At 37.8% G+C, this 27,326-nt stretch overlaps 89 pseudogenes; all 89 read right to left on the bottom strand.

The window, feature by feature from the left end:
- Positions 1-97: 97 nt before the first annotated feature.
- LOC140566382 (5S ribosomal RNA) lies at positions 98-216 on the bottom strand (annotated as a pseudogene).
- Positions 217-401: 185 nt separating this feature from the next.
- On the bottom strand, positions 402-520 carry LOC140573333 (5S ribosomal RNA; annotated as a pseudogene).
- Positions 521-705: 185 nt separating this feature from the next.
- On the bottom strand, positions 706-824 carry LOC140572439 (5S ribosomal RNA; annotated as a pseudogene).
- Positions 825-1,009: 185 nt separating this feature from the next.
- Positions 1,010-1,128, bottom strand: LOC140566644 (5S ribosomal RNA; annotated as a pseudogene).
- Positions 1,129-1,313: 185 nt separating this feature from the next.
- LOC140566979 (5S ribosomal RNA) lies at positions 1,314-1,432 on the bottom strand (annotated as a pseudogene).
- Positions 1,433-1,617: 185 nt separating this feature from the next.
- On the bottom strand, positions 1,618-1,736 carry LOC140571825 (5S ribosomal RNA; annotated as a pseudogene).
- A 185-nt stretch (positions 1,737-1,921) lies between these two features.
- Positions 1,922-2,040, bottom strand: LOC140566258 (5S ribosomal RNA; annotated as a pseudogene).
- Positions 2,041-2,225: 185 nt separating this feature from the next.
- On the bottom strand, positions 2,226-2,344 carry LOC140572584 (5S ribosomal RNA; annotated as a pseudogene).
- A 489-nt stretch (positions 2,345-2,833) lies between these two features.
- On the bottom strand, positions 2,834-2,952 carry LOC140572351 (5S ribosomal RNA; annotated as a pseudogene).
- A 185-nt stretch (positions 2,953-3,137) lies between these two features.
- LOC140572719 (5S ribosomal RNA) lies at positions 3,138-3,256 on the bottom strand (annotated as a pseudogene).
- Positions 3,257-3,441: 185 nt separating this feature from the next.
- LOC140573175 (5S ribosomal RNA) lies at positions 3,442-3,560 on the bottom strand (annotated as a pseudogene).
- A 185-nt stretch (positions 3,561-3,745) lies between these two features.
- Positions 3,746-3,864, bottom strand: LOC140573298 (5S ribosomal RNA; annotated as a pseudogene).
- Positions 3,865-4,049: 185 nt separating this feature from the next.
- LOC140568096 (5S ribosomal RNA) lies at positions 4,050-4,168 on the bottom strand (annotated as a pseudogene).
- Positions 4,169-4,353: 185 nt separating this feature from the next.
- LOC140570223 (5S ribosomal RNA) lies at positions 4,354-4,472 on the bottom strand (annotated as a pseudogene).
- A 185-nt stretch (positions 4,473-4,657) lies between these two features.
- LOC140567269 (5S ribosomal RNA) lies at positions 4,658-4,776 on the bottom strand (annotated as a pseudogene).
- Positions 4,777-4,961: 185 nt separating this feature from the next.
- On the bottom strand, positions 4,962-5,080 carry LOC140572027 (5S ribosomal RNA; annotated as a pseudogene).
- A 185-nt stretch (positions 5,081-5,265) lies between these two features.
- On the bottom strand, positions 5,266-5,384 carry LOC140568085 (5S ribosomal RNA; annotated as a pseudogene).
- Positions 5,385-5,569: 185 nt separating this feature from the next.
- LOC140568564 (5S ribosomal RNA) lies at positions 5,570-5,688 on the bottom strand (annotated as a pseudogene).
- A 185-nt stretch (positions 5,689-5,873) lies between these two features.
- LOC140570969 (5S ribosomal RNA) lies at positions 5,874-5,992 on the bottom strand (annotated as a pseudogene).
- Positions 5,993-6,177: 185 nt separating this feature from the next.
- LOC140567835 (5S ribosomal RNA) lies at positions 6,178-6,296 on the bottom strand (annotated as a pseudogene).
- Positions 6,297-6,481: 185 nt separating this feature from the next.
- On the bottom strand, positions 6,482-6,600 carry LOC140570211 (5S ribosomal RNA; annotated as a pseudogene).
- A 185-nt stretch (positions 6,601-6,785) lies between these two features.
- Positions 6,786-6,904, bottom strand: LOC140567153 (5S ribosomal RNA; annotated as a pseudogene).
- A 185-nt stretch (positions 6,905-7,089) lies between these two features.
- On the bottom strand, positions 7,090-7,208 carry LOC140568217 (5S ribosomal RNA; annotated as a pseudogene).
- Positions 7,209-7,393: 185 nt separating this feature from the next.
- LOC140572207 (5S ribosomal RNA) lies at positions 7,394-7,512 on the bottom strand (annotated as a pseudogene).
- A 185-nt stretch (positions 7,513-7,697) lies between these two features.
- LOC140570510 (5S ribosomal RNA) lies at positions 7,698-7,816 on the bottom strand (annotated as a pseudogene).
- Positions 7,817-8,001: 185 nt separating this feature from the next.
- On the bottom strand, positions 8,002-8,120 carry LOC140566918 (5S ribosomal RNA; annotated as a pseudogene).
- A 185-nt stretch (positions 8,121-8,305) lies between these two features.
- LOC140570199 (5S ribosomal RNA) lies at positions 8,306-8,424 on the bottom strand (annotated as a pseudogene).
- Positions 8,425-8,609: 185 nt separating this feature from the next.
- On the bottom strand, positions 8,610-8,728 carry LOC140567152 (5S ribosomal RNA; annotated as a pseudogene).
- A 185-nt stretch (positions 8,729-8,913) lies between these two features.
- On the bottom strand, positions 8,914-9,032 carry LOC140568216 (5S ribosomal RNA; annotated as a pseudogene).
- Positions 9,033-9,217: 185 nt separating this feature from the next.
- On the bottom strand, positions 9,218-9,336 carry LOC140572205 (5S ribosomal RNA; annotated as a pseudogene).
- A 185-nt stretch (positions 9,337-9,521) lies between these two features.
- Positions 9,522-9,640, bottom strand: LOC140570508 (5S ribosomal RNA; annotated as a pseudogene).
- A 185-nt stretch (positions 9,641-9,825) lies between these two features.
- Positions 9,826-9,944, bottom strand: LOC140567405 (5S ribosomal RNA; annotated as a pseudogene).
- A 185-nt stretch (positions 9,945-10,129) lies between these two features.
- Positions 10,130-10,248, bottom strand: LOC140570493 (5S ribosomal RNA; annotated as a pseudogene).
- A 185-nt stretch (positions 10,249-10,433) lies between these two features.
- Positions 10,434-10,552, bottom strand: LOC140571005 (5S ribosomal RNA; annotated as a pseudogene).
- Positions 10,553-10,737: 185 nt separating this feature from the next.
- Positions 10,738-10,856, bottom strand: LOC140573174 (5S ribosomal RNA; annotated as a pseudogene).
- A 185-nt stretch (positions 10,857-11,041) lies between these two features.
- On the bottom strand, positions 11,042-11,160 carry LOC140567236 (5S ribosomal RNA; annotated as a pseudogene).
- Positions 11,161-11,345: 185 nt separating this feature from the next.
- On the bottom strand, positions 11,346-11,464 carry LOC140566797 (5S ribosomal RNA; annotated as a pseudogene).
- Positions 11,465-11,649: 185 nt separating this feature from the next.
- LOC140570392 (5S ribosomal RNA) lies at positions 11,650-11,768 on the bottom strand (annotated as a pseudogene).
- Positions 11,769-11,953: 185 nt separating this feature from the next.
- LOC140567394 (5S ribosomal RNA) lies at positions 11,954-12,072 on the bottom strand (annotated as a pseudogene).
- Positions 12,073-12,257: 185 nt separating this feature from the next.
- On the bottom strand, positions 12,258-12,376 carry LOC140568218 (5S ribosomal RNA; annotated as a pseudogene).
- Positions 12,377-12,561: 185 nt separating this feature from the next.
- Positions 12,562-12,680, bottom strand: LOC140571980 (5S ribosomal RNA; annotated as a pseudogene).
- A 185-nt stretch (positions 12,681-12,865) lies between these two features.
- LOC140571993 (5S ribosomal RNA) lies at positions 12,866-12,984 on the bottom strand (annotated as a pseudogene).
- A 185-nt stretch (positions 12,985-13,169) lies between these two features.
- LOC140571390 (5S ribosomal RNA) lies at positions 13,170-13,288 on the bottom strand (annotated as a pseudogene).
- A 185-nt stretch (positions 13,289-13,473) lies between these two features.
- On the bottom strand, positions 13,474-13,592 carry LOC140571389 (5S ribosomal RNA; annotated as a pseudogene).
- Positions 13,593-13,777: 185 nt separating this feature from the next.
- LOC140573173 (5S ribosomal RNA) lies at positions 13,778-13,896 on the bottom strand (annotated as a pseudogene).
- A 185-nt stretch (positions 13,897-14,081) lies between these two features.
- Positions 14,082-14,200, bottom strand: LOC140570110 (5S ribosomal RNA; annotated as a pseudogene).
- A 185-nt stretch (positions 14,201-14,385) lies between these two features.
- Positions 14,386-14,504, bottom strand: LOC140570046 (5S ribosomal RNA; annotated as a pseudogene).
- Positions 14,505-14,689: 185 nt separating this feature from the next.
- LOC140570030 (5S ribosomal RNA) lies at positions 14,690-14,808 on the bottom strand (annotated as a pseudogene).
- A 185-nt stretch (positions 14,809-14,993) lies between these two features.
- Positions 14,994-15,112, bottom strand: LOC140571323 (5S ribosomal RNA; annotated as a pseudogene).
- A 185-nt stretch (positions 15,113-15,297) lies between these two features.
- LOC140570187 (5S ribosomal RNA) lies at positions 15,298-15,416 on the bottom strand (annotated as a pseudogene).
- A 185-nt stretch (positions 15,417-15,601) lies between these two features.
- Positions 15,602-15,720, bottom strand: LOC140572648 (5S ribosomal RNA; annotated as a pseudogene).
- Positions 15,721-15,905: 185 nt separating this feature from the next.
- Positions 15,906-16,024, bottom strand: LOC140571321 (5S ribosomal RNA; annotated as a pseudogene).
- A 185-nt stretch (positions 16,025-16,209) lies between these two features.
- LOC140568515 (5S ribosomal RNA) lies at positions 16,210-16,328 on the bottom strand (annotated as a pseudogene).
- Positions 16,329-16,513: 185 nt separating this feature from the next.
- On the bottom strand, positions 16,514-16,632 carry LOC140566171 (5S ribosomal RNA; annotated as a pseudogene).
- A 185-nt stretch (positions 16,633-16,817) lies between these two features.
- LOC140573397 (5S ribosomal RNA) lies at positions 16,818-16,936 on the bottom strand (annotated as a pseudogene).
- A 185-nt stretch (positions 16,937-17,121) lies between these two features.
- On the bottom strand, positions 17,122-17,240 carry LOC140567039 (5S ribosomal RNA; annotated as a pseudogene).
- A 185-nt stretch (positions 17,241-17,425) lies between these two features.
- Positions 17,426-17,544, bottom strand: LOC140570175 (5S ribosomal RNA; annotated as a pseudogene).
- A 185-nt stretch (positions 17,545-17,729) lies between these two features.
- Positions 17,730-17,848, bottom strand: LOC140567400 (5S ribosomal RNA; annotated as a pseudogene).
- A 185-nt stretch (positions 17,849-18,033) lies between these two features.
- On the bottom strand, positions 18,034-18,152 carry LOC140571320 (5S ribosomal RNA; annotated as a pseudogene).
- A 185-nt stretch (positions 18,153-18,337) lies between these two features.
- On the bottom strand, positions 18,338-18,456 carry LOC140568514 (5S ribosomal RNA; annotated as a pseudogene).
- A 185-nt stretch (positions 18,457-18,641) lies between these two features.
- On the bottom strand, positions 18,642-18,760 carry LOC140566565 (5S ribosomal RNA; annotated as a pseudogene).
- Positions 18,761-18,945: 185 nt separating this feature from the next.
- LOC140570184 (5S ribosomal RNA) lies at positions 18,946-19,064 on the bottom strand (annotated as a pseudogene).
- Positions 19,065-19,249: 185 nt separating this feature from the next.
- Positions 19,250-19,368, bottom strand: LOC140573257 (5S ribosomal RNA; annotated as a pseudogene).
- A 185-nt stretch (positions 19,369-19,553) lies between these two features.
- LOC140568074 (5S ribosomal RNA) lies at positions 19,554-19,672 on the bottom strand (annotated as a pseudogene).
- A 185-nt stretch (positions 19,673-19,857) lies between these two features.
- Positions 19,858-19,976, bottom strand: LOC140571954 (5S ribosomal RNA; annotated as a pseudogene).
- Positions 19,977-20,161: 185 nt separating this feature from the next.
- LOC140570158 (5S ribosomal RNA) lies at positions 20,162-20,280 on the bottom strand (annotated as a pseudogene).
- Positions 20,281-20,465: 185 nt separating this feature from the next.
- On the bottom strand, positions 20,466-20,584 carry LOC140572636 (5S ribosomal RNA; annotated as a pseudogene).
- Positions 20,585-20,769: 185 nt separating this feature from the next.
- On the bottom strand, positions 20,770-20,888 carry LOC140567577 (5S ribosomal RNA; annotated as a pseudogene).
- A 185-nt stretch (positions 20,889-21,073) lies between these two features.
- Positions 21,074-21,192, bottom strand: LOC140566554 (5S ribosomal RNA; annotated as a pseudogene).
- Positions 21,193-21,377: 185 nt separating this feature from the next.
- Positions 21,378-21,496, bottom strand: LOC140571401 (5S ribosomal RNA; annotated as a pseudogene).
- Positions 21,497-21,681: 185 nt separating this feature from the next.
- Positions 21,682-21,800, bottom strand: LOC140573138 (5S ribosomal RNA; annotated as a pseudogene).
- Positions 21,801-21,985: 185 nt separating this feature from the next.
- LOC140570975 (5S ribosomal RNA) lies at positions 21,986-22,104 on the bottom strand (annotated as a pseudogene).
- Positions 22,105-22,289: 185 nt separating this feature from the next.
- LOC140571310 (5S ribosomal RNA) lies at positions 22,290-22,408 on the bottom strand (annotated as a pseudogene).
- A 185-nt stretch (positions 22,409-22,593) lies between these two features.
- On the bottom strand, positions 22,594-22,712 carry LOC140570157 (5S ribosomal RNA; annotated as a pseudogene).
- A 185-nt stretch (positions 22,713-22,897) lies between these two features.
- LOC140566609 (5S ribosomal RNA) lies at positions 22,898-23,016 on the bottom strand (annotated as a pseudogene).
- A 185-nt stretch (positions 23,017-23,201) lies between these two features.
- Positions 23,202-23,320, bottom strand: LOC140567199 (5S ribosomal RNA; annotated as a pseudogene).
- A 185-nt stretch (positions 23,321-23,505) lies between these two features.
- Positions 23,506-23,624, bottom strand: LOC140570373 (5S ribosomal RNA; annotated as a pseudogene).
- Positions 23,625-23,809: 185 nt separating this feature from the next.
- Positions 23,810-23,928, bottom strand: LOC140573075 (5S ribosomal RNA; annotated as a pseudogene).
- Positions 23,929-24,113: 185 nt separating this feature from the next.
- Positions 24,114-24,232, bottom strand: LOC140567590 (5S ribosomal RNA; annotated as a pseudogene).
- A 185-nt stretch (positions 24,233-24,417) lies between these two features.
- LOC140572256 (5S ribosomal RNA) lies at positions 24,418-24,536 on the bottom strand (annotated as a pseudogene).
- Positions 24,537-24,721: 185 nt separating this feature from the next.
- LOC140571319 (5S ribosomal RNA) lies at positions 24,722-24,840 on the bottom strand (annotated as a pseudogene).
- A 185-nt stretch (positions 24,841-25,025) lies between these two features.
- Positions 25,026-25,144, bottom strand: LOC140567198 (5S ribosomal RNA; annotated as a pseudogene).
- A 185-nt stretch (positions 25,145-25,329) lies between these two features.
- Positions 25,330-25,448, bottom strand: LOC140570372 (5S ribosomal RNA; annotated as a pseudogene).
- A 185-nt stretch (positions 25,449-25,633) lies between these two features.
- Positions 25,634-25,752, bottom strand: LOC140573074 (5S ribosomal RNA; annotated as a pseudogene).
- Positions 25,753-25,937: 185 nt separating this feature from the next.
- LOC140567589 (5S ribosomal RNA) lies at positions 25,938-26,056 on the bottom strand (annotated as a pseudogene).
- Positions 26,057-26,241: 185 nt separating this feature from the next.
- LOC140573355 (5S ribosomal RNA) lies at positions 26,242-26,360 on the bottom strand (annotated as a pseudogene).
- A 185-nt stretch (positions 26,361-26,545) lies between these two features.
- LOC140571318 (5S ribosomal RNA) lies at positions 26,546-26,664 on the bottom strand (annotated as a pseudogene).
- Positions 26,665-26,849: 185 nt separating this feature from the next.
- On the bottom strand, positions 26,850-26,968 carry LOC140568513 (5S ribosomal RNA; annotated as a pseudogene).
- Positions 26,969-27,153: 185 nt separating this feature from the next.
- On the bottom strand, positions 27,154-27,272 carry LOC140572021 (5S ribosomal RNA; annotated as a pseudogene).
- Between the last annotated feature and the right edge of the window lie 54 nt (positions 27,273-27,326).

The raw sequence follows: 27,326 nt of genomic DNA, 5'->3' as shown, positions 1-27,326 counted from the left end.
TCAAAATTTACAACACAAAAGAGTTTCAACTACAAATTTGTGCAAAAGATGTAAATAACATGGAAATGTAAGCTTTAATTGTTTGCAGGACTGGAAAAGCTTACAACACCTGGTATTCCCAGACAGTCTCCCATTCAAGTACTAACCAGGCCCAACCCTAGGTAGCTTCTGAGATCAGATGAAATCAGGCGTTCTAAGGGTGGAATGGCCGTAAGCAGAAGAACCTTGCCAACTAGAAGATTCAAATTTCATAGCTAAGACCATATTTGTTCAAAACCAAGAAAAAGCATTCCATTTTAACACATCAACATTTACAACACAAAAGAGTTTCAACTACAAATTTGTGCAAAAGATGTAAATAACATGGAAATGTAAGCTTTCTTTGTTTGCAGGATTGAAAAAGCTTACAACACCTGGTATTCCCATTCAGTCTCCCATTCAAGTACTAACCAGGCCCAACCCTAGCTAGCTTCTGAGATCAGACAAGATCAGGCATTCTAAGGGTGGAATGGCTGTAAGCAGAAGGACCTTGCAAACTAGAGGATTCAAATTTCATAGATAAGACCATATTTGTTCAAAACCAAGAAAAATCATTCCATTTCATCACATCAAAATTTACAACACAAAAGAGTTTCAACTACAAATTTGTGCAAAAGATGTAAATAACATTGAAATGTAAGCTTTAATTGTTTGCAGGACTGGAAAAGCTTACAACACCTGGTATTCCCAGACAGTCTCCCATTCAAGTACTAACCAGGCCCAACCCTAGGTAGCTTCTGAGATCAGACGAGAACAGGCGATCTAAGGGTGGAATGGCCGTAAGCAGAAGAACCTTGCAAACTAGAGGATTCAAATTTCATAGCTAAGACCATATTTGTTCAAAATCAAGAAAAAGCATTCCATTTTAACACATCAACATTTACAACACAAAAGAGTTTCAACTACAAATTTGTGCAAAAGATGTAAATAACATGGAAATGTAAGCTTTCTTTGTTTGCAGTATTGAAAAAGCTTTCAACACCTGGTATTCCCATTCAGTCTCCCATTCAAGTACTAACCAGGCCCAACCCTACCTAGCTTCTGAGATCAGACAAGATCAGGCGTTCTAAGGGTGGAACGGCCGTAAGCAGAAGAACCTTGCAAACTAGAGGATTCAAATTTCATAGCTAAGACCATATTTGTTCAAAATCAAGAAAAAGCATTCCATTTTAACACATCAACATTTACAACACAAAAGAGTTTCAACTACAAATTTGTGCAAAAGATGTAAATAACATGGAAATGTAAGCTTTAATTGTTTGCAGGACTGGAAAAGCTTACAACACCTGGTATGCCCATTCAGTCTCCCATTCAAGTACTAACCAGGCCCAACCCTAGGTAGCTTCTGAGATCAGACTAGATCAGGCGTTCTAAGGGTGGAATGGCCGTAAGCAGAAGAACCTTGCAAACTAGAGGATTCAAATTTCATAGATAAGACCATATTTGTTTAAAACCAAGAAAAAGCATTCCATTTCAACACATCAAAATTTACAACACAAAAGAGTTTCAACTACAAATTTGTGCAAAAGATGTAAATAACATGGAAATGTAAGCTTTAATTGTTTGCAGGACTGGAAAAGCTTACAACACCTGGTATTCCCAGACAGTCTCCCATTCAAGTACTAACCAGGCCCAACCCTAGGTAGCTTCTGAGATCAGACAAGATCAGGCGTTCTAAGGGTGGAATGGCCATAAGCAGAAGAACCGTGCAAACTAGAGAATTCAAATTTCATAGCTAAGACCATATTTGTTCAAAACCAAGAAAAAGCATTCCATTTCAACACATCAAAATTTACAACACAAAAGAGTTTCAACTACAAATTTGTGCAAAAGATGTAAATAACATGGAAATGTAAGCTTTAATTGTTTGCAGGACTGGAAAAGCTTACAACACCTGGTATTCCCAGACAGTCTCCCATTCAAGTACTAACCAGGCCCAACCCTAGGTAGCTTCTGAGATCAGACGACATCAGGCGTTCTAAGGGTGGAATGGCCGCAAGCAGAAGAACCTTGCAAACTAGAGGATTCAAATTTCATAGCTAAGACCATATTTGTTCAAAACCAAGAAAAAGCATTCCATTTTAACACATCAACATTTACAACACAAAAGAGTTTCAACTACAAATTTGTGCAAAAGATGTAAATAACATGGAAATGTAAGCTTTCTTTGTTTGCAGTATTGAAAAAGCTTTCAACACCTGGTATTCCCATTCAGTCTCCCATTCAAGTACTAACCAGGCCCAACCCTACCTAGCTTCTGAGATCAGACAAGATCAGGCGTTCTAAGGGTGGAATGGCCGTAAGCAGAAGAACCTTGCAAACTAGAGGATTCAAATTTCATAGCTAAGACCATATTTGTTCAAAATCAAGAAAAAGCATTCCATTTTAACACATCAACATTTACAACACAAAAGAGTTTCAACTACAAATTTGTGCAAAATATGTAAATAACATGGAAATGTAAGCTTTAATTGTTTGCAGGACTGGAAAAGCTTACAACACCTGGTATGGCCATTCAGTCTCCCATTCAAGTACTAACCAGGCCCAACCCTAGGTAGCTTCTGAGATCAGACTAGATCAGGCGTTCTAAGGTTGGAATGGCCGTAAGCAGAAGAACCTTGCAAACTAGAGGATTCAAATTTCATAGATAAGACCATATTTGTTTAAAACCAAGAAAAAGCATTCCATTTCAACACATCAAAATTTACAACACAAAAGAGTTTCAACTACAAATTTGTGCAAAAGATGTAAATAACATGGAAATGTAAGCTTTAATTGTTTGCAGGATTGAAAAAGCTTACAACACCTGGTATTCCCAGACAGTCTCCCATTCAAGTACTAAACAGGCCCAACCCTAGGTAGCTTCTGAGATCAGACAAGATCAGGCGTTCTAAGGGTGGAATGGCCGTAAGCAGAAGAACCGTGCAAACTAGAGAATTCAAATTTCATAGCTAAGACCATATTTGTTCAAAACCAAGAAAAAGCATTCCATTTCAACACATCAAAATTTACAACACAAAAGAGTTTCAACTACAAATTTGTGCAAAAGATGTAAATAACATGGAAATGTAAGCTTTAATTGTTTGCAGGACTGGAAAAGCTTACAACACCTGGTATTCCCAGACAGTCTCCCATTCAAGTACTAACCAGGCCCAACCCTAGGTAGCTTCTGAGATCAGACGACATCAGGCGTTCTAAGGGTGGAATGGCCGTAAGCAGAAGAACCTTGCAAACTAGAGGATTCAAATTTCATAGCTAAGACCATATTTGTTCAAAACCAAGAAAAAGCATTCCATTTTAACACATCAACATTTACAACACAAAAGAGTTTCAACTACAAATTTGTGCAAAAGATGTAAATAACATGGAAATGTAAGCTTTCTTTTTTTGCAGGATTGAAAAAGCTTACAACACCTGGTATTCCCATTCAGTCTCCCATTCAAGTACTAACCAGGCCCAACCCTAGCTAGCTTCTGAGATCAGACAAGATCAGGCATTCTAAGGGTGGAATGGCCGTAAGCAGAAGAACCTTGCAAACTAGAGGATTCAAATTTCATAGATAAGACCATATTTGTTCAAAACCAAGAAAAAGCATTCCATTTCAACACATCAAAATTTACAACACAAAAGAGTTTCAACTACAAATTTGTGCAAAAGATGTAAATAACATGGAAATGTAAGCTTTAATTGTTTGCAGGACTGGAAAAGCTTACAACACCTGGTATTCCCAGACAGTCTCCCATTCAAGTACTAACCAGGCCCAACCCTAGATCTCTTCTGAGATCAGACGAGATCAGGCGATCTAAGGGTGGAATGGCCGTAAGCAGAAGAACCTTGCAAACTAGAGGATTCAAATTTCATAGCTAAGACCATATTTGTTCAAAATCAAGAAAAAGCATTCCATTTTAACACATCAACATTTACAACACAAAAGAGATTCAACTACAAATTTGTGCAAAATATGTAAATAACATGGAAATGTAAGCTTTAATTGTTTGCAGGACTGGAAAAGCTTACAACACCTGGTATTCCCATTCAGTCTCCCATTCAAGTACTAACCAGGCCCAACCCTAGGTAGCTTCTGAGATCAGACGAGATCAGGCGTTCTAAGGGTGGAATGGCCGTAAGCAGAAGAACCTTGCAAACTAGAGGATTCAAATTTCATAGATAAGACCATATTTGTTCAAAACCAAGAAAAAGCATTCCATTTCAAGACATCAAAATTTACATCACCAAAGAGTTTCAACTACAAATGTGTGCAAAAGATGTAAATAACATGGAAATGTAAGCTTTAATTGTTTGCAGGACTGGAAAAGCTTACAACACCTGGTATTCCCAGACAGTCTCCCATTCAAGTACTAACCAGGCCCAACCCTAGGTAGCTTCTGAGATCAGACGAGATCAGGCGTTCTAAGGGTGGAATGGCCGTAAGCAGAAGAACCTTGCAAACTAGAGGATTAAAATTTCATAGATAAGACCATATTTGTTTAAAATCAAGAAAAAGCATTCCATTTCAAGACATCAACATTTACAACACAAAAGAGTTTCAAATTCAAATTTGTGCAAAAGATGTAAATAACATGGAAATGTAAGCTTTCTTTGTTTGCAGGAATGAAAAAGCTTACTACACCTGGTATTCCCATTCAGTCTCCCATTCAAGTACTAACCAGGCCCAACCCTAGCTAGCTTCTGAGATCAGACAAGATCAGGCATTCTAAGGGTGGAATGGCCGTAAGCAGAAGAACCTTGCAAACTAGAGGATTCAAATTTCATAGATAAGACCATATTTGTTCAAAACCAAGAAAAAGCATTCCATTTCAACACATCAACATTTACAACACAAAAGAGTTTCAACTACAAATTTGTGTAAAAGATGTAAATAACATGGAAATGTAAGCTTTAAATGTTTGCAGGACTGGAAAAGCTTACAACACCTGGTATTCCCAGACAGTCTCCCATTCAAGTACTAACCAGGCCCAACCCTAGGTAGCTTCTGAGATCAGACAAGATCAGGCGATCTAAGGGTGGAATGGCCGTAAGCAGAAGAACCTTGCAAACTAGAGGATTCAAATTTCATAGCTAAGACCATATTTGTTCAAAATCAAGAAAAAGCATTCCATTTTAACACATCAACATTTACAACACAAAAGAGTTTCAACTACAAATTTGTGCAAAAGATGTAAATAACATGGAAATGTAAGCTTTAATTGTTTGCAGGACTGGAAAAGCTTACAACACCTGGTATTCCCATTCAGTCTCCCATTCAAGTACTAACCAGGCCCAACCCTAGGTAGCTTCTGAGATCAGACGAGATCAGGCGTTCTAAGGGTGGAATGGCCGTAAGCAGAAGAACCTTGCAAACTAGAGGATTCAAATTTCATAGATAAGACCATATTTGTTCAAAACCAAGAAAAAGCATTCCTTTTCAACACATCAAAATTTACAACACAAAAGAGTTTCAACTACAAATTTGTGCAAAAGATGTAAATAACATGGAAATGTAAGCTTTAATTGTTTGCAGGACTGGAAAAGCTTACAACACCTGGTATTCCCATTCAGTCTCCCATTCAAGTACTAATCAGGCCCAACCCTTAGTAGCTTCTGAGATCAGACGAGATCAGGCGTTCTAAGGGTGGAATAGCCGTAAGCAGAATAGCCTTGCAAACTAGAGGATTCAAATTTCATAGATAAGACCATATTTGTTCAAAACCAAGAAAAAGCATTCCATTTCAACACATCAACATTTACAACACAAAAGAGTTTCAAATACAAATTTGTGTAAAAGATGAAAAAAAAATGGAAATGTAAGCTTTCATTGTTTGCAGGATTGAAAAAGCTTGCAACACCTGGTATTCCCAGACAGTCTCCCATTCAAGTACTAACCAGGCCCAACCCTAGGTAGCTTCTGAGATCAGACGAGATCAGGAGTTCTAAGGGTGGAATGGCCGTAAGCAGAAGAACCTTGCAAACTAGAGGATTCAAATTTCATAGATAAGACCATATTTGTTTAAAATCAAGAAAAAGCATTCCATTTCAACACATCAACATTTACAACACAAAAGAGTTTCAAATACAAATTTGTGTAAAAGATGAAAAAAAAATGGAAATGTAAGCTTTCATTGTTTGCAGGATTGAAAAAGCTTGCAACACCTGGTATTCCCATTCAGTCTTCCATTCAAGTACTAACCAGGCCCAACCCTAGCTAGCTTCTGAGATCAGACAAGATCAGGCATTCTAAGGGTGGAATGGCCGTAAGCAGAAGAACCTTGCAAACTAGAGGATTCAAATTTCATAGCTAAGACCATATTTGTTCAAAACCAAGAAAAAGCATTCCATTTCAACACATCAAAATTTACAACACAAAAGAGTTTCAACTACAAATTTGTGCAAAAGATGTAAATAACATGGAAATGTAAGCTTTAATTGTTTTCAGGACTGGAAAAGCTTACAACACCTGGTATTCCCAGACAGTCTCCCATTCAAGTACTAACCAGGCCCAACCCTAGGTAGCTTCTGAGATCAGACGAGATCAGGCGTTCTAAGGGTGGAATGGCCGTAAGCAGAAGAACCTTGCAAACTAGAGGATTCAAATTTCATAGCTAAGACCATATTTGTTCAAAACCAAGAAAAAGCATTCCATTTTAACACATCAACATTTACAACACAAAAGAGTTTCAACTACAAATTTGTGCAAAAGATGTAAATAACATGGAAATGTAAGCTTTCTTTGTTTGCAGGATTGAAAAAGCTTACAACACCTGGTATTCCCATTCAGTCTCCCATTCAAGTACTAACCAGGCCCAACTCTAGGTAGCTTCTGAGATCAGACAAGATCAGGCGATCTAAGGGTGGAATGGCCGTAAGCAGAAAAACCTTGCAAACTAGAGGATTCAAATTTCATAGCTAAGACCATATTTGTTCAAAATCAAGAAAAAGCATTCCATTTTAACACATCAACATTTACAACACAAAAGAGTTTCAACTACAAATTTGTGCAAAATATGTAAATAACATGGAAATGTAAGCTTTAATTGTTTGCAGGACTGGAAAAGTTTACAACACCTGGTATTCCCATTCAGTCTCCCATTCAAGTTCTAACCAGGCCCAACCCTAGGTAGCTTCTGAACTCAGACGAGATCAGGCGTTCTAAGGGTGGAATGGCCGTAAGCAGAAGAACCTTGCAAACTAGAGGATTCAAATTTCATAGATAAGACCATATTTGTTTAAAACCAAGAAAAAGCATTCCATTTCAATACATCAAAATTTACAACACAAAAGAGTTTCAACTACAAATTTGTGCAAAAGATGTAAATAACATGGAAATGTAAGCTTTAATTGTTTGCAGGACTGGAAAAGCTTACAACACCTGGTATTCCCATCCAGTCTCCCATTCAAGTATTAACCAGGCCCAACCCTAGGTAGCTTCTGAGATCAGACGAGATCAGGCGTTCTAAGGGTGGAATGGCCGTAAGCAGAAGAACCTTGCAAACTAGAGGATTCAAATTTCATAGCTAAGACCAAATTTGTTCAAAACCAAGAAAAAGCATTCCATTTCAACACATCAAAATTTACATCACAAAAGAGTTTCAACTACAAATTTGTGCAAAAGATGTAAATAAGATGGAAATGTAAGCTTTAATTGTTTGCAGGACTGGAAAAGCTTACAACACCTGGTATTCCCATCCAGTCTCCCATTCAAGTACTAACCAGGCCCAACCCTAGGTAGCTTCTGAGATCAGACGAGATCAGGCGTTCTAAGGGTGGAATGGCCATAAGCAGAAGACCCTTACAAACTAGAGGATTCAAATTTCATAGCTAAGACCATATTTCTTCATAACCAAGAAAAAGCATTCCATTTCAAAACATCAAAATTTATATCACAAAAGAGTTTCAACTACAAATTTGTGCAAAAGATGTAAATAACATGGAAATGTAAGCTTTAATTGTTTGCAGGACTGGAAAAGCTTACAACACCTGGTATTCCCATTCAGTCTTCCATTCAAGTACTAACCAGGCCCAACCCTAGCTAGCTTCTGAGATCAGACAAGATCAGGCATTCTAAGGGTGGAATGGCCGTAAGCAGAAGAACCTTGCAAACTAGAGGATTCAAATTTCATAGCTAAGACCATATTTGTTCAAAACCAAGAAAAAGCATTCCATTTCAACACATCAAAATTTACAACACAAAAGAGTTTCAACTACAAATTTGTGCAAAAGATGTAAATAACATGGAAATGTAAGCTTTAATTGTTTTCAGGACTGGAAAAGCTTACAACACCTGGTATTCCCAGACAGTCTCCCATTCAAGTACTAACCAGGCCCAACCCTAGGTAGCTTCTGAGATCAGACGAGATCAGGCGTTCTAAGGGTGGAATGGCCGTAAGCAGAAGAACCTTGCAAACTAGAGGATTCAAATTTCATAGCTAAGACCATATTTGTTCAAAACCAAGAAAAAGCATTCCATTTTAACACATCAACATTTACAACACAAAAGAGTTTCAACTACAAATTTGTGCAAAAGATGTAAATAACATGGAAATGTAAGCTTTCTTTGTTTGCAGGATTGAAAAAGCTTACAACACCTGGTATTCCCATTCAGTCTCCCATTCAAGTACTAACCAGGCCCAACTCTAGGTAGCTTCTGAGATCAGACAAGATCAGGCGATCTAAGGGTGGAATGGCCGTAAGCAGAAAAACCTTGCAAACTAGAGGATTCAAATTTCATAGCTAAGACCATATTTGTTCAAAATCAAGAAAAAGCATTCCATTTTAACACATCAACATTTACAACACAAAAGAGTTTCAACTACAAATTTGTGCAAAATATGTAAATAACATGGAAATGTAAGCTTTAATTGTTTGCAGGACTGGAAAAGTTTACAACACCTGGTATTCCCATTCAGTCTCCCATTCAAGTTCTAACCAGGCCCAACCCTAGGTAGCTTCTGAACTCAGACGAGATCAGGCGTTCTAAGGGTGGAATGGCCGTAAGCAGAAGAACCTTGCAAACTAGAGGATTCAAATTTCATAGATAAGACCATATTTGTTTAAAACCAAGAAAAAGCATTCCATTTCAATACATCAAAATTTACAACACAAAAGAGTTTCAACTACAAATTTGTGCAAAAGATGTAAATAACATGGAAATGTAAGCTTTAATTGTTTGCAGGACTGGAAAAGCTTACAACACCTGGTATTCCCATCCAGTCTCCCATTCAAGTATTAACCAGGCCCAACCCTAGGTAGCTTCTGAGATCAGACGAGATCAGGCGTTCTAAGGGTGGAATGGCCGTAAGCAGAAGAACCTTGCAAACTAGAGGATTCAAATTTCATAGCTAAGACCAAATTTGTTCAAAACCAAGAAAAAGCATTCCATTTCAACACATCAAAATTTACATCACAAAAGAGTTTCAACTACAAATTTGTGCAAAAGATGTAAATAAGATGGAAATGTAAGCTTTAATTGTTTGCAGGACTGGAAAAGCTTACAACACCTGGTATTCCCATCCAGTCTCCCATTCAAGTACTAACCAGGCCCAACCCTAGGTAGCTTCTGAGATCAGACGAGATCAGGCGTTCTAAGGGTGGAATGGCCATAAGCAGAAGACCCTTACAAACTAGAGGATTCAAATTTCATAGCTAAGACCATATTTCTTCATAACCAAGAAAAAGCATTCCATTTCAAAACATCAAAATTTATATCACAAAAGAGTTTCAACTACAAATTTGTGCAAAAGATGTAAATAACATGGAAATGTAAGCTTAAATTGTTTGCAGGACTGGAAAAGCTTACAACACCTGGTATTCCCATTCAGTCTCCCATTCAAGTACTAACCAGGCCCAACCCTAGGTAGCTTCTGAGATCAGACGAGATGAGGCGTTCTAAGGGTGGAATGGCAGTAAGCGGAAGAACCTTGCAAACTAGAGGATTCAAATTTCATAGATAAGACCATATTTCTTTAAAACCAAGAAAAAGCATTCCATGTCAACACATCAAAGTTTACAACACAAAAGAGTTTCAACTACAAATTTGTGCAAAAGATGTAAATAACATGGAAATGTAAGCTTTAATTGTTTGCAGGACTGGAAAAGCTTACAACACCTGGTATTCCCATCCAGTCTCCCATTCAAGTACTAACCAGGCCCAACCCTAGGTAGCTTCTGAGATCAGACGAGATCAGGCGTTCTAAGGGTGGAATGGCCGTAAACAGAAGAACCTTGCAAACTAGAGGATTCAAATTTCATAGATAAGACCATATTTGTTCAAAACCAAGAAAAAACATTCCATTTCAACACATCAAAATTTACAACACAAAAGAGTTTCAACTACAAATTTGTGCAAAAGATGTAAACAACATGGAAATGTAAGCTTTCATTGTTTGCAGGATTGAAAAAGCTTACAACACCTGGTATTCCCAGACAGTCTCCCATTCAAGTACTAACCAGGCCCAACCCTAGGTAGCTTCTGAGATCAGACAAGATCAGGCGTTCTAAGGGTGGAATGGCCGTAAGCAGAAGAACCGTGCAAACTAGAGAATTCAAATTTCATAGCTAAGACCATATTTTTTCAAAACCAAGAAAAAGCATTCCATTTCAACACATCAAAATTTACAACACAAAAGAGTTTCAACTACAAATTTGTGCAAAAGATGTAAATAACATGGAAATGTAAGCTTTAATTGTTTGCAGGACTGGAAAAGCTTACAACACCTGGTATTCCCATTCAGTCTCCCATTCAAGTACTAACCAGGCCCAACCCTAGCTAGCTTCTGAGATCAGACAAGATCAGGCATTCTAAGGGTGGAATGGCCGTAAGCAGAAGAACCTTGCAAACTAGAGGATTCAAATTTCATAGATAAGACCATATTTGTTCAAAACCAAGAAAAAGCATTCCATTTCAACACATCAAAATTTACAACACAAAAGAGTTTCAACTACAAATTTGTGCAAAAGATGTAAATAACATGGAAATGTAAGCTTTAATTGTTTGCAGGACTGGAAAAGCTTACAACACCTGGTATTCCCATTCAGTCTCCCATTCAAGTACTAACCAGGCCCAACCCTAGGTAGCTTCTGAGATCAGACGAGAACAGGCGATCTAAGGGTGGAAGGGCCGTAAGCAGAAGAACCTTGCAAACTAGAGGATTCAAATTTCATAGCTAAGACCATATTTGTTCAAAATCAAGAAAAAGTATTCCATTTTAACACATCAACATTTACAACACAAAAGAGTTTCAACTACAAATTTGTGCAAAAGATGTATATAACATGGAAATGTAAGCTTTCTTTGTTTGCAGGATTGAAAAAGCTTACAACACCTGGTATTCCCATTCAGTCTCCCATTCAAGTACTAACCAGGCCCAACCCTAGGTAGCTTCTGAGATCAGACGAGAACAGGCGATCTAAGGGTGGAATGGCCGCAAGCAGAAGAACCTTGCAAACTAGAGGATTCAAATTTCATAGCTAAGACCATATTTGTTCAAAATCAAGAAAAAGCATTCCATTTTAACACATCAACATTTACAACACAAAAGAGTTTCAACTACAAATTTGTGCAAAAGATGTAAATAACATGGAAATGTAAGCTTTAATAGTTTGCAGGACTGGAAAATCTTACAACACCTGGTATTCCCAGACAGTCTCCCATTCAAGTACTAACCAGGCCCAACCCTAGCTAGCTTCTGAGATCAGACGAGATCAGGCGTTCTAAGGGTGGAATGGCCGTAAGCAGAAGAACCTTGCAAACTAGAGGATTCAAATTTCATAGCTAAGACCATATTTGTTCAAAACCAAGAAAAAGCATTCCATTTTAACACATCAACATTTACAACACAAAAGAGTTTCAACTACAAATGTGTGCAAAAGATGTAAATAACATGGAAATGTAAGCTTTCTTTGTTTGCAGGATTGAAAAAGCTTACAACACCTGGTATTCCCATTCAGTCTCCCATTCAAGCACTAACCAGGCCCAACCCTAGCTAGCTTCTGAGATCAGACAAGATCAGGCATTCTAAGGGTGGAATGGCCGTAAGCAGAAGAACCTTGCAAACTAGAGGATTCAAATTTCATAGATAAGACCATATTTGTTCAAAACCAAGAAAAAGCATTCCATTTCAACACATCAAAACTTACAACACAAAAGAGTTTCAACTACAAATTTGTGCAAAAGATGTAAATAACATGGAAATGTAAGCTTTAATTGTTTGCAGGACTGGAAAAGCTTACAACACCTGGTATTCCCATTCAGTCTCCCATTCAAGTACTAACCATGCCCAACCCTAGGTAGCTTCTGAGATCAGACGAGAACGGGCGATCTAAGGGTGGAATGGCCGTAAGCAGAAGAACCTTGCAAACTAGAGGATTCAAATTTCATAGCTAAGACCATATTTGTTCAAAATCAAGAAAAAGCATTCCATTTTAACACATCAACATTTACAACACAAAAGAGTTTCAACTACAAATTTGTGCAAAAGATGTAAATAACATGGAAATGTAAGCTTTAATTGTTTGCAGGACTGGAAAAGCTTACAACACCTGGTATTCCCATCCAGTCTCCCATTCAAGTACTAACCAGGCCCAACCCTAGCTAGCTTCTGAGATCAGTCGAGATCAGGCGTTCTAAGGGTGGAATGGCCGTAAGCAGAAGAACCGTGCAAACTAGAGAATTCAAATTTCATAGCTAAGACCATATTTGTTCAAAACCAAGAAAAAACATTCCATTTCAACACATCAAAATTTACAACACAAAAGAGTTTCAACTACAAATTTGTGCAAAAGATGTAAATAACATGGAAATGTAAGCTTTCATTGTTTGCAGGATTGAAAAAGCTTACAACACCTGGTATTCCCAGACAGTCTCCCATTCAAGTACTAACCAGGCCCAACCCTAGGTAGCTTCTGAGATCAGACGAGATCAGGCGTTCTAAGGGTGGAATGGCTGTAAGCAGAAGAACCTTGCAAACTAGAGAATTCAAATTTCATAGCTAAGACCATATTTGTTCAAAACCAAGAAAAAGCATTCCATTTCAACACATCAAAATTTACAACACAAAAGAGTTTCAACTACAAATTTGTGCAAAAGATGTAAATAACATGGAAATGTAAGCTTTAATTGTTTGCAGGACTGGAGAAGCTTACAACACCTGGTATTCCCAGACAGTCTCCCATTCAAGTACTAACCAGGCCCAACCCTAGGTAGCTTCTGAGATCAGACTAGATCAGGCGTTCTAAGGGTGGAATGGCCGTAAGCAGAAAAACCTTGCAAACTAGAGGATTCAAATTTCATAGCTAAGACCATATTTGTTCAAAACCAAGAAAAAGCATTCCATTTCAACACATCAAAATTTACAACACAAAAGAGTTTCAACTACAAATTTGTGCAAAAGATGTAAATAACATGGAAATGTAAGCTTTAATTGATTGCAGGACTGGAGAAGCTTACAACACCTGGTATTCCCAGACAGTCTCCCATTCAAGTACTAACCAGGCCCAACCCTAGGTAGCTTCTGAGATCAGACTAGATCAGGCGTTCTAAGGGTGGAATGGCCGTAAGCAGAAAAACATTGCAAACTAGAGTATTCAAATTTCATAGCTAAGACCATATTTGTTCAAAATCAAGAAAAAGCATTCCATTTTAACACATCAACATTTACAACACAAAAGAGTTTCAACCACAAATTTGTGCAAAATATGTAAATAACATGGAAATGTAAGCTTTAATTGTTTGCAGGACTGGAAAAGCTTACAACACCTGGTATTCCCATTCAGTCTCCCATTCAAGTACTAACCAGGCCCAACCCTAGCTAGCTTCTGAGATCAGACAAGATCAGGCATTCTAAGGGTGGAATGGCCGTAAGCATAAGAACCTTGCAAACTAGAGGATTCAAATTTCATAGATAAGACCATATTTGTTCAAAATCAAGAAAAAGCATTCCATTTTAACACATCAACATTTACAACACAAAAGAGTTTCAACTACAAATTTGTGCAAAATATGTAAATAACATGGAAATGTAAGCTTTAATTGTTTGCAGGACTGGAAAAGCTTACAACACCTGGGATTCCCATTCAGTCTCCCATTCAAGTACTAACCAGGCCCAACCCTAGGTAGCTTCTGAGATCAGACGAGATCAGGCGTTCTAAGGGTGGAATGGCCGTAAGCAGAAGAACCTTGCAAACTAGAGGATTCAAATTTCATAGATAAGACCATATTTGTTTAAAACCAAGAAAAAGCATTCCATTTCAACACATCAACATTTACAACACAAAAGAGTTTCAACTACAAATTTGTGCAAAATATGTAAATAACATGGAAATGTAAGCTTTAATTGTTTGCAGGACTGGAAAAGCTTACAACACCTGGTATTCCCATCCAGTCTCCCATTCAAGTACTAACCAGGCCCTACCCTAGGTAGCTTCTGAGATCAGACGAGATCAGGCGTTCTAAGGGTGGAATGGCCGTAAGCAGAAGAATCTTGCAAACTAGAGGATTCAAGTTTCATAGCTAAGACCATATTTGTTCAAAATCAAGAAAAAGCATTCCATTTTAACACATCAACATTTACAACAAAAAAGAGTTTCAACTACAAATTTGTGCAAAATATGTAAATAACATGGAAATGTAAGCTTTAATTGTTTGCAGGACTGGAAAAGCTTACAACACCTGGTATTCCCATTCAGTCTCCCATTCAAGTACTAACCAGGCCCAACCCTAGGTAGCTTCTGAGCTCAGATGAGATCAGGCGTTCTAAGGGTGGAATGGCCGTAAGCAGAAGAACCTTGCAAACTAGAGGATTCAAATTTCATAGATAAGACCATATTTGTTTAAAACCAAGAAAAAGCATTCCATTTCAACACATCAAAATTTACAACACAAAAGAGTTTCAACTACAAATTTGTGCAAAAGATGTAAATAACATGGAAATGTAAGCTTTAATTGTTTGCAGGACTGGAAAAGCTTACAACACCTGGTATTCCCATCCAGTCTCCCATTCAAGTACTAACCAGGCCCAACCCTAGCTAGCTTCTGAGATCAGTTGAGATCAGGCGTTCTAAGGGTGGAATGGCCGTAAGCAGGAGAACCGTGCAAACTAGAGAATTCAAATTTCATAGCTAAGACCATATTTGTTCAAAACCAAGAAAAAACATTCCATTTCAACACATCAAAATTTACAACACAAAAGAGTTTCAACTACAAATTTGTGCAAAAGATGTAAATAACATGGAAATGTAAGCTTTCATTGTTTGCAGGATTGAAAAAGCTTACAACACCTGGTATTCCCAGACAGTCTCCCATTCAAGTACTAACCAGGCCCAACCCTAGGTAGCTTCTGAGATCAGACGAGATCAGGCGTTCTAAGGGTGGAATGGCCGTAAGCAGAAGAACCGTGCAAACTAGAGAATTCAAATTTCATAGCTAAGACCATATTTGTTCAAAACCAAGAAAAAGCATTCCATTTCAACACATCAAAATTTACAACACAAAAGAGTTTCAACTACAAATTTGTGCAAAAGATGTAAATAACATGGAAATGTAAGCTTTAATTGTTTGCAGGACTGGAAAAGCTTACAACACCTGGTATTCCCAGACAGTCTCCAATTCAAGTACTAACCAGGCCCAACCCTAGGTAGCTTCTGAGATCAGACTAGATCAGGCGTTCTAAGGGTGGAATGGCCGTAAGCAGAAAAACCTTGCAAACTAGAGGATTCAAATTTCATAGCTAAGACCATATTTGTTCAAAACCAAGAAAAAGCATTCCATTTTAACACATCAACATTTACAACACAAAAGAGTTTCAACTACAAATTTGTGCAAAATATGTAAATAACATGGAAATGTAAGCTTTAATTGTTTGCAGGACTGGAAAAGCTTACAACACCTGGTATTCCCAGACAGTCTCCCATTCAAGTACTAACCAGGCCCAACCCTAAGTAGCTTCTGAGATCAGACAAGATCAGGCGCTCTAAGGGTGGAATGGCCATAAGCAGAAGAACCTTGCAAACTAGAGAATTCAAATTTCATAGATAAGACCATATTTGTTCAAAACCACGAAAAAGCATTCCATTTCAACACATCAAAATTTACAACACAAAAGTGTTTCAAATACAAATTTGTGCAAAAGATGTAAATAACATGGAAATGTAAGCTTTAATTGTTTGCAGGACTGGAAAAGCTTACAACACCTGGTATTCCCAGACAGTCTCCCATTCAAGTACTAACCAGGCCCAACCCTAGGTAGCTTCTGAGATCAGACGAGATCAGGCGATCTAAGGGTGGAATGGCCGTAAGCAGAAGAACCTTGCAAACTAGAGGATTCAAATTTCATAGCTAAGACCATATTTGTTCAAAATCAAGAAAAAGCATTCCATTTTAACACATCAACATTTACAACACAAAAGAGTTTCAACTACAAATTTGTGCAAAAGATGTAAATAACATGGAAATGTAAGCTTTAATTGTTTGCAGGACTGGAAAAGTTTACAACACCTGGTATTCCCATTCAGTCTCCCATTCAAGTACTAACCAGGCCCAACCCTAGGTAGCTTCTGAGATCAGACAAGATCAGGCGTTCTAAGGGTGGAATGGCCGTAAGCAGAAGAACCGTGCAAACTAGAGAATTCAAATTTCATAGCTAAGACCATATTTGTTCAAAACCAAGAAAAAGCATTCCATTTCAACACATCAAAATTTACAACACAAAAGAGTTTCAACTACAAATTTGTGCAAAAGATGTAAATAACATGGAAATGTAAGCTTTCATTGTTTGCAGGATTGAAAAAGCTTACAACACCTGGTATTCCCAGACAGTCTCCCATTCAAGTACTAACCAGGCCCAACCCTAGGTAGCTTCTGAGATCAGATGAGATCAGGCGTTCTAAGGGTGGAATGGCCGTAAGCAGAAGAACCTTCCAAACTAGAGGATTCAAATTTCATAGCTAAGACCATATTTGTTCAAAACCAAGAAAAAGCATTCCATTTTAACACATCAACATTTACAACACAAAAGAGTTTCAACTACAAATTTGTGCAAAAGATGTAAATAACATGGAAATGTAAGCTTTCTTTGTTTGCAGGATTGAAAAAGCTTACAACACCTGGTATTCCCATTCAGTCTCCCATTCAAGTACTAACCAGGCCCAACCCTAGCTAGCTTCTGAGATCAGACGAGATCAGGCGTTCTAAGGGTGGAATGGCCGTAAGCAGAAGAACCGTGCAAACTAGAGAATTCAAATTTCATAGCTAAGACCATATTTGTTCAAAACCAAGAAAAAGCATTCCATTTCAACACATCAACATTTACAACACAAAAGAGTTTCAACTACAAATTTGTGCAAAAGATGTAAATAACATGGAAATGTAAGCTTTCATTGTTTGCAGGATTGAAAAAGCTTACAACACCTGGTATTCCCAGACAGTCTCCCATTCAAGTACTAACCAGGCCCAACCCTAGGTAGCTTCTGAGATCAGACGAGATCAGGCGTTCTAAGGGTGGAATGGCCGTAAGCAGAAAAGCCTTGCAAACTAGAGGATTCAAATTTCATAGCTAAGACCATATTTGTTCAAAACCAAGAAAAAGCATTCCATTTTAACACATCAACATTTACAACACAAAAGAGTTTCAACTACAAATTTGTGCAAAAGATGTAAATAACATGGAAATGTAAGCTTTAATTGTTTGCAGGACTGGAAAAGCTTACAACACCTGGTATTCCCAGACAGTCTCCCATTCAAGTACTAACCAGGCCCAACCCTAGGCAGTTTCAGAGATCAGACGAGATCAGGCGTTCTAAGGGTGGAATGGCCGTAAGCAGAAGAGCCTTGCAAACTAGAGGATTCAAATTTCATAGATAAGACCATATTTGTTTAAAATCAAGAAAAAGCATTCCATTTCAACACATCAACATTTACAACACAAAAGAGTTTCAAATACAAATTTGTGCAAAAGATGAAAAAAAAATGGAAATGTAAGCTTTCATTGTTTGCAGGATTGAAAAAGCTTACAACACCTGGTATTCCCAGACAGTCTCCCATTCAAGTACTAACCAGGCCCAACCCTAAGTAGCTTCTGAGATCAGACAAGATCAGGCGCTCTAAGGGTGGAATGGCCATAAGCAGAAGAACCTTGCAAACTAGAGGATTCAAATTTCATAGATAAGACCATATTTGTTCAAAACCAAGAAAAAGCATTCCATTTCAACACATCAAAATTTACAACACAAAAGTGTTTCAACTACAAATTTGTGCAAAAGATGTAAATAACATGGAAATGTAAGCTTTAATTGTTTGCAGGACTGGAAAAGCTTACAACACCTGGTATTCCCAGACAGTCTCCCATTCAAGTACTAACCAGGCCCAACCCTAGGTAGCTTCTGAGATCAGACGAGATCAGGCGATCTAAGGGTGGAATGGCCGTAAGCAGAAGAACCTTGCACACTAGAGGATTCAAATTTCATAGCTAAGACCATATTTGTTCAAAATCAAGAAAAAGCATTCCATTTTAACACATCAACATTTACAACACAAAAGAGTTTCAACTACAAATTTGTGCAAAAGATGTAAATAACATGGAAATGTAAGCTTTAATTGTTTGCAGGACTGGAAAAGCTTACAACACCTGGTATTCCCATTCAGTCTCCCATTCAAGTACTAACCAGGCCCAACTCTAGGTAGCTTCTGAGATCAGACAAGATCAGGCGTTCTAAGGGTGGAATGGCCGTAAGCAGAAGAACCGTGCAAACTAGAGAATTCAAATTTCATAGCTAAGACCATATTTGTTCAAAACCAAGAAAAAGCATTCCATTTCAACACATCAAAATTTACAACACAAAAGAGTTTCAACTACAAATTTGTGCAATAGATGTAAATAACATGGAAATGTAAGCTTTCATTGTTTGCAGGATTGAAAAAGCTTACAACACCTGGTATTCCCAGACAGTCTACCATTCAAGTACTAACCAGGCCCAACCCTAGGTAGCTTCTGAGATCAGACGAGATCAGGCGTTCTAAGGGTGGAATGGCCGTAAGCAGAAGAACCTTGCAAACTAGAGGATTCAAATTTCATAGCTAAGACCATATTTGTTCAAAACCAAGAAAAAGCATTCCATTTTAACACATCAACATTTACAACACAAAAGAGTTTCAACTACAAATTTGTGCAAAAGATGTAAATAACATGGAAATGTAAGCTTTCTTTGTTTGCAGGGTTGAAAAAGCTTACAACACCTGGTATTCCCATTCAGTCTCCCATTCAAGTACTAACCAGGCCCAACCCTAGGTAGCTTCTGAGATCAGACAAGATCAGGCATTCTAAGGGTGGAATGGCCGTAAGCAGAAGAACCTTGTTAACTAGAGGATTCAAATTTCATAGATAAGACCATATTTGTTCAAAACCAAGAAAAAGCATTCCATTTCAACACATCAAAATTTACAACACAAAAGAGTTTCAACTACAAATTTGTGCAAAAGATGTAAATAACATGGAAATGTAAGCTTTAATTGTTTGCAGGACTGGAAAAGCTTACAACACCTGGTATTCCCATTCAGTCTCCCATTCAAGTACTAACCAGGCCCAACCCTAGGTAGCTTCTGAGATCAGACGAGATCAGGCGTTCTAAGGGTGGAATGGCCGTAAGCAGAAGAACCTTGCAAACTAGAGGATTCAAATTTCATAGATAAGACCATATTTGTTCAAAACCAAGAAAAAGCATTCCATTTCAACACATCAAAATTTACAACACAAAAGAGTATCAACTACAAATTTGTGCAAAAGATGTAAATAACATGGAAATGTAAGCTTTAATTGTTTGCAGGACTGGAAAAGCTTACAACACCTGGTATTCCCATTCAGTCTCCCATTCAAGTACTAACCAGGCCCAACCCGAGGTAGCTTCTGAGATCAGACGAGATCAGGCGTTCTAAGGGTGGAATGGCCGTAAGCAGAAGAACCTTGCAAACTAGAGGATTCAAATTTCATAGCTAAGACCATATTTGTTCAAAACCAAGAAAAAGCATTCCATTTTAACACATCAACATTTACAACACAAATGAGTTTCAACTACAAATTTGTGCAAAAGATGTAAATAACATGGAAATGTAAGCTTTCTTTGTTTGCAGGATTGAAAAAGCTTACAACACCTGGTATTCCCATTCAGTCTCCCATTCAAGTACTAACCAGGCCCAACCCTAGGTAGCTTCTGAGATCAAACGAGATCAGGCGTTCTAAGGGTGGAATGGCCGTAAGCAGAAGAACCTTGCAAACTAGAGGATTCAAATTTCATAGATAAGACCATATTTGCTCAAAACCAAGAAAAAGCATTCCATTTCAACACATCAAAATTTACAACACAAAAGAGTTTCAACTACAAATTTGTGCAAAAGATGTAAATAACATGGAAATGTAAGCTTTAATTGTTTGCAGGACTGGAAAAGCTTACAACACCTGGTATTCCCATTCAGTCTCCCATTCAAGTACTAACCAGGCCCAACCCGATGTAGCTTTTGAGATCAGACGAGATCAGGCGTTCTAAGGGTGGAATGGCCGTAAGCAGAAGAACCTTGCAAACTAGAGGATTCAAATTTCATAGCTAAGACCATATTTGTTCAAAACCAAGAAAAAGCATTCCATTTTAACACATCAACATTTACAACACAAAAGAGTTTCAACTACAAATTTGTGCAAAAGATGTAAATAACATGGAAATGTAAGCTTTCTTTGTTTGCAGGATTGAAAAAGCTTACAACACCTGGTATTCCCATTCAGTCTCCCATTCAAGTACTAACCAGGCCAAACCCTAGCTAGCTTCTGAGATCAGACAAGATCAGGCATTCTAAGGGTGGAATGGCCGTAAGCAGAAGAACCTTGTTAACTAGAGGATTCAAATTTCATAGATAAGACCATATTTGTTCAAAACCAAGAAAAAGCATTCCATTTCAACACATCAAAATTTACAACACAAAAGAGTTTCAACTACAAATTTGTGCAAAAGATGTAAATAACATGGAAATGTAAGCTTTAATTGTTTGCAGGACTGGAAAAGCTTACAACACCTGGTATTGCCATTCAGTCTCCCATTCAAGTACTAACCAGGCCCAACCCTAGGTAGCTTCTGAGATCAGACGAGATCAGGCGTTCTAAGGGTGGAATGGCCATAAGCAGAAGAACCTTGCAAACTAGAGGATTCAAATTTCATAGATAAGACCATATTTGTTCAAAATCAAGAAAAAGCATTCCATTTCAACACACCAACATTTACAACACAAAAGAGTTTCAAATACAAATTTGTGCAAAAGATGAAAAAGAAATGGAAATGTAAGCTTTCATTGTTTGCAGGATTGAAAAAGCTTACAACACCTAGTATTCCCATTCAGTCTCCCATTCAAGTACTAACCAGGCCCAACCCTAGGTAGCTTCTGAGATCAGACGAGATCAGGCGTTCTAAGGGTGGAATGGCCGTAAGCAGAAGAACCTTGCAAACTAGAGGATTCAAATTTCATAGCTAAGACCATATTTGTTCAAAACCAAGAAAAAGCATTCCATTTTAACACATCAACATTTACAACACAAAAGAGTTTCAACTACAAATTTTTGCAAAAGATGTAAATAACATGGAAATGTAAGCTTTCTTTGTTTGCAGGGTTGAAAAAGCTTACAACACCTGGTATTCCCATTCAGTCTCCCATTCAAGTACTAACCCGGCCCAACCCTAGGTAGCTTCTGAGATCAGACAAGATCAGGCATTCTAAGGGTGGAATGGCCGTAAGCAGAAGAACCTTGTTAACTAGAGGATTCAAATTTCATAGATAAGACCATATTTGTTCAAAACCAAGAAAAAGCATTCCATTTCAACACATCAAAATTTACAACACAAAAGAGTTTCAACTACAAATTTGTGCAAAAGATGTAAATAACATGGAAATGTAAGCTTTAATTGTTTGCAGGACTGGAAAAGCTTACAACACCTGGTATTCCCATTCAGTCTCCCATTCAAGTACTAACCAGGCCCAACCCTAGGTAGCTTCTGAGATCAGACGAGATCAGGCATTCTAAGGGTGGAATGGCCGTAAGCAGAAGAACCTTGCAAACTAGAGGATTCAAATTTCATAGATAAGACCATATTTGTTCAAAACCAAGAAAAAGCATTCCATTTCAACACATCAAAATTTACAACACAAAAGAGTATCAACTACAAATTTGTGCAAAAGATGTAAATAACATGGAAATGTAAGCTTTAATTGTTTGCAGGACTGGAAAAGCTTACAACACCTGGTATTCCCATTCAGTCTCCCATTCAAGTACTAACCAGGCCCAACCCGAGGTAGCTTCTGAGATCAGATGAGATCAGGCGTTCTAAGGGTGGAATGGCCGTAAGCAGAAGAACCTTGCAAACTAGAGGATTCAAATTTCATAGCTAAGACCATATTTGTTCAAAACCAAGAAAAAGCATTCCATTTTAACACATCAACATTTACAACACAAATGAGTTTCATCTACAAATTTGTGCAAAAGATGTAAATAACATGGAAATGTAAGCTTTCTTTGTTTGCAGGATTGAAAAAGCTTACAACACCTGGTATTCCCATTCAGTCTCCCATTCAAGTACTAACCAGGCCCAACCCTAGGTAGCTTCTGAGATCAAACGAGATCAGGCGTTCTAAGGGTGGAATGGCCGTAAGCAGAAGAACCTTGCAAACTAGAGGATTCAAATTTCATAGATAAGACCATATTTGCTCAAAACCAAGAAAAAGCATTCCATTTCAACACATCTAAATTTACAACACAAAAGAGTTTCAACTACAAATTTGTGCAAAAGATGTAAATAACATGGAAATGTAAGCTTTAATTGTTTGCAGGACTGGAAAAGCTCACAACACCTGGTATTCCCATTCAGTCTCCCATTCAAGTACTAACCAGGCCCAACCCTAGCTAGCTTCTGAGATCAGACAAGATCAGGCATTCTAAGGGTGGAATGGCCGTAAGCAGAAGAACCTTGTTAACTAGAGGATTCAAATTTCATAGATAAGACCATATTTGTTCAAAACCAAGAAAAAGCATTCCATTTCAACACATCAAAATTTACAACACAAAAGAGTTTCAACTACAAATTTGTGCAAAAGATGTAAATAACATGGAAATGTAAGCTTTCATTGTTTGCAGGATTGAAAAAGCTTACAACACCTGGTATTTCCATTCAGTCTCCCATTCAAGTACTAACCAGGCCCAACCCTAGCTAGCTTCTGAGATCAGACAAGATCAGGCATTCTAAGGGTGGAATGGCCGTAAGCAGAAGAACCTTGTTAACTAGAGGATTCAAATTTCATAGATAAGACCATATTTGTTCAAAACCAAGAAAAAGCATTCCATTTCAACACATCAAAATTTACAACACAAAAGAGTTTCAACTACAAATTTGTGCAAAAGATGTAAATAACATGGAAATGTAAGCTTTAATTGTTTGCAGGACTGGAAAAGCTTACAACACCTGGTATTCCCATTCAGTCTCCCATTCAAGTACTAACCAGGCCCAACCCTAGGTAGCTTCTGAGATCAGACGAGATCAGGCGTTCTAAGGGTGGAATGGCCATAAGCAGAAGAACCTTGCAAACTAGAGGATTCAAATTTCATAGATAAGACCATATTTGTTCAAAATCAAGAAAAAGCATTCCATTTCAACACACCAACATTTACAACACAAAAGAGTTTCAAATACAAATTTGTGCAAAAGATGAAAAAGAAATGGAAATGTAAGCTTTCATTGTTTGCAGGATTGAAAAAGCTTACAACACCTAGTATTCCCATTCAGTCTACCATTCAAGTACTAACCAGGCCCAACCCTAGGTAGCTTCTGAGATCAGACGAGATCAGGCGTTCTAAGGGTGGAATGGCCGTAAGCAGAAGAACCTTGCAAACTAGAGGATTCAAATTTCATAGCTAAGACCATATTTGTTCAAAACCAAGAAAAAGCATTCCATTTTAACACATCAACATTTACAACACAAAAGAGTTTCAACTACAAATTTGTGCAAAAGATGTAAATAACATGGAAATGTAAGCTTTCTTTGTTTGCAGGGTTGAAAAAGCTTACAACACCTGGTATTCCCATTCAGTCTCCCATTCAAGTACTAACCAGGCCAAACCCTAGGTAGCTTCTGAGATCAGACAAGATCAGGCATTCTAAGGGTGGAATGGCCGTAAGCAGAAGAACCTTGTTAACTAGAGGATTCAAATTTCATAGATAAGACCATATTTGTTCAAAACCAAGAAAAAGCATTCCATTTCAACACATCAAAATTTACAACACAAAAGAGTTTCAACTACAAATTTGTGCAAAAGATGTAAATAACATTGAAATGTAAGCTTTAATTGTTTGCAGGACTGGAAAAGCTTACAACACCTGGTATTCCCAGAGAGTCTCCCATTCAAGTACTAACCAGGCCCAACCCTAGGTAGCTTCTGAGAACAAACGAGATCAGGCGTTCTAAGGGTGGAATGGCCATAAGCAGAAGAACCTTGCAAACTAGAGGATTCAAATTTCATAGATAAGACCATATTTGTTCAAAATCAAGAAAAAGCATTCCATTTCAACACATCAACATTTACAACACAAAAGAGTTTCAAATACAAATTTGTGCAAAAGATGAAAAAAAAATGGAAATGTAAGCTTTCATTGTTTGCAGGATTGAAAAAGCTTACAACACCTGGTATTCCCAGACAGTCTCCCATTCAAGTACTAACCAGGCCCAACCCTAAGTAGCTTCTGAGATCAGACAAGATCAGGCGCTCTAAGGGTGGAATGGCCATAAGCAGAAGAACCTTGCAAACTAGAGGATTCAAATTTCATAGCTAAGACCATATTTGTTCAAAACCAAGAAAAAGCATTCCATTTCAACACATCAAAATTTACAACACAAAAGTGTTTCAACTACAAATTTGTGCAAAAGATGTAAATAACATGGAAATGTAAGCTTTAATTGTTTGCAGGACTGGAAAAGCTTACAACACCTGGTATTTCCATTCAGTCTCCCATTCAAGTACTAACCAGGCCCAACCCTAGCTAGCTTCTGAGATCAGACAAGATCAGGCATTCTAAGGGTGGAATGGCCGTAAGCAGAAGAACCTTGTTAACTAGAGGATTCAAATTTCATAGATAAGACCATATTTGTTCAAAACCAAGAAAAAGCATTCCATTTCAACACATCAAAATTTACAACACAAAAGAGTTTCAACTACAAATTTGTGCAAAAGATGTAAATAACATGGAAATGTAAGCTTTAATTGTTTGCAGGACTGGAAAAGCTTACAACACCTGGTATTCCCATTCAGTCTCCCATTCAAGTACTAACCAGGCCCAACCCTAGGTAGCTTCTGAGATCAGACGAGATCAGGCGTTCTAAGGGTGGAATGGCCATAAGCAGAAGAACCTTGCAAACTAGAGGATTCAAATTTCATAGATAAGACCATATTTGTTCAAAATCAAGAAAAAGCATTCCATTTCAACACACCAACATTTACAACACAAAAGAGTTTCAAATACAAATTTGTGCAAAAGATGAAAAAGAAATGGAAATGTAAGCTTTCATTGTTTGCAGGATTGAAAAAGCTTACAACACCTAGTATTCCCATTCAGTCTACCATTCAAGTACTAACCAGGCCCAACCCTAGGTAGCTTCTGAGATCAGACGAGATCAGGCGTTCTAAGGGTGGAATGGCCGTAAGCAGAAGAACCTTGCAAACTAGAGGATTCAAATTTCATAGCTAAGACCATATTTGTTCAAAACCAAGAAAAAGCATTCCATTTTAACACATCAACATTTACAACACAAAAGAGTTTCAACTACAAATTTGTGCAAAAGATGTAAATAACATGGAAATGTAAGCTTTCTTTGTTTGCAGGGTTGAAAAAGCTTACAACACCTGGTATTCCCATTCAGTCTCCCATTCAAGTACTAACCAGGCCAAACCCTAGGTAGCTTCTGAGATCAGACAAGATCAGGCATTCTAAGGGTGGAATGGCCGTAAGCAGAAGAACCTTGTTAACTAGAGGATTCAAATTTCATAGATAAGACCATATTTGTTCAAAACCAAGAAAAAGCATTCCATTTCAACACATCAAAATTTACAACACAAAAGAGTTTCAACTACAAATTTGTGCAAAAGATGTAAATAACATGGAAATGTAAGCTTTAATTGTTTGCAGGACTGGAAAAGCTTACAACACCTGGTATTCCCAGAGAGTCTCCCATTCAAGTACTAACCAGGCCCAACCCTAGGTAGCTTCTGAGAACAAACGAGATCAGGCATTCTAAGGGTGGAATGGCCATAAGCAGAAGAACCTTGCAAACTAGAGGATTCAAATTTCATAGATAAGACCATATTTGTTCAAAATCAAGAAAAAGCATTCCATTTCAACACATCAACATTTACAACACAAAAGAGTTTCAAATACAAATTTGTGCAAAAGATGAAAAAAAAATGGAAATGTAAGCTTTCATTGTTTGCAGGATTGAAAAAGCTTACAACACCTGGTATTCCCAGACAGTCTCCCATTCAAGTACTAACCAGGCCCAACCCTAAGTAGCTTCTGAGATCAGACAAGATCAGGCGCTCTAAGGGTGGAATGGCCATAAGCAGAAGAACCTTGCAAACTAGAGGATTCAAATTTCATAGCTAAGACCATATTTGTTCAAAACCAAGAAAAAGCATTCCATTTCAACACATCAAAATTTACAACACAAAAGTGTTTCAACTACAAATTTGTGCAAAAGATGTAAATAACATGGAAATGTAAGCTTTAATTGTTTGCAGGACTGGAAAAGCTTACAACACCTGGTATTCCCAGACAGTCTCCCATTCAAGTACTAACCAGGCCCAACCCTAGGTAGCTTCTGAGATCAGACGAGATCAGGCGATCTAAGGGTGGAATGGCCGTAAGCAGAAGAACCTTGCAAACTAGAGGATTCAAATTTCATAGCTAAGACCATATTTGTTCAAAATCAAGAAAAAGCATTCCATTTTAACACATCAACATTTACAACACAAAAGAGTTTCAACTACAAATTTGTGCAAAAGATGTAAATAACATGGAAATGTAAGCTTTAATTGTTTGCAGGACTGGAAAAGCTTACAACACCTGGTATTCCCATTCAGTCTCCCATTCAAGTACTAACCAGGCCCAACCCTAGGTAGCTTCTGAGATCAGACAAGATCAGGCGTTCTAAGGGTGGAATGGCCGTAAGCAGAAGAACCGTGCAAACTAGAGAATTCAAATTTCATAGCTAAGACCATATTTGT

Source organism: Salminus brasiliensis, chromosome 11 (genome assembly GCF_030463535.1).
Source record: "Salminus brasiliensis chromosome 11, fSalBra1.hap2, whole genome shotgun sequence".
Taxonomy (NCBI): domain Eukaryota; kingdom Metazoa; phylum Chordata; class Actinopteri; order Characiformes; family Bryconidae; genus Salminus; species Salminus brasiliensis.
This window is presented reverse-complemented; position numbering and strand designations above follow the sequence as displayed.